The sequence below is a fragment of the Chinchilla lanigera genome, unplaced genomic scaffold, assembly GCF_000276665.1.
Source record: "Chinchilla lanigera isolate Chin_1 unplaced genomic scaffold, ChiLan1.0 scaffold00094, whole genome shotgun sequence".
NCBI lineage: Eukaryota > Metazoa > Chordata > Mammalia > Rodentia > Chinchillidae > Chinchilla > Chinchilla lanigera.
In genome coordinates this window covers 7,903,372-7,904,338 of record NW_004955495.1, presented here as the reverse complement: position 1 = coordinate 7,904,338, position 967 = coordinate 7,903,372, and positions in this window count along the sequence as shown.

Genomic DNA, 967 nt, shown 5'->3' with positions numbered 1-967 from the left:
AGAGAGAACTGGGGAGAGCTGGCTGGACGAGGTGAGTGGAAGGTTGGCGGCCCGTGAGCGCGGCAGCCCGGGAAAGGGCCCGCGGGGATCCTGAGAAGTTATTGAGAGGAGCCCTCAAATCTAAGCGGGGGGAATCCCCGCTGACCGACGGAAGGAGCCTCACAGACGAGAGGGGACCCCGCGGACCAATGGAAGGGACCCCCATGAAGGCTGGTCCTGTAGATTCTCAAAGAAAAGGGAAAAGTTAGGAGAAATCCCAAAGCGTGATGTGCTGGAGGAATGCTGTCCTGGCAGGAGGGATAAGGTCTGGAGTCCCTGGCGCAGGGACATTAAGGCTACCCGCGCTGGGGACACTGGGGCGGAGGTGAAGTGAGGGAAATGTCAGCAGAGGCTGTCACAAGGCGGAGGCCTCCAGGATCTGAAGATTGGAAAGTCCCGATCTCCCTGCCTGGGGCGCCCTCCCTCCTGTTGTCCGAGATTAATCTCGTCCTTCAAGACTCCTGCTGCGTGCTTGGACTAGCTTTGTGGCTCTGGAGCAATCAGACCCCTTCTGGAGTTTGCAAAGCACCCCACCTGGAGGACAGAAGATTTTGATAAACATTGGGTATGTTGTGAAATGTTAGGAGGAGGTTAGGCTTAAGTCTGTTGAAGCTTAATTTTTTTGGTGTTTTTTTTTTTTCCTTTGGTACCGGGAATCGAACTCACGAATCGAACTTGTGCTTGCGGGGCAGGCGCTGTGCTGCTGAGCTAAATCCCCAGCCTCTTTTTGTTTTTTGTTTTTTGTTTTTTTTGAGACAAGGTTTCACTGTGCAATTCGGGCTGGCCTTGAACAACGTACTTTGTAGCCCAGGCTGTCCTCGGACCCAGTGATCCTTCTGCCTCACCCTTCTGAGTGCTGGGATTATAAGGGTGTTCCACCACACCCAGTTTAGTTTAATGTACTTTTCTTTTTCTTTCTTTTTTTTTT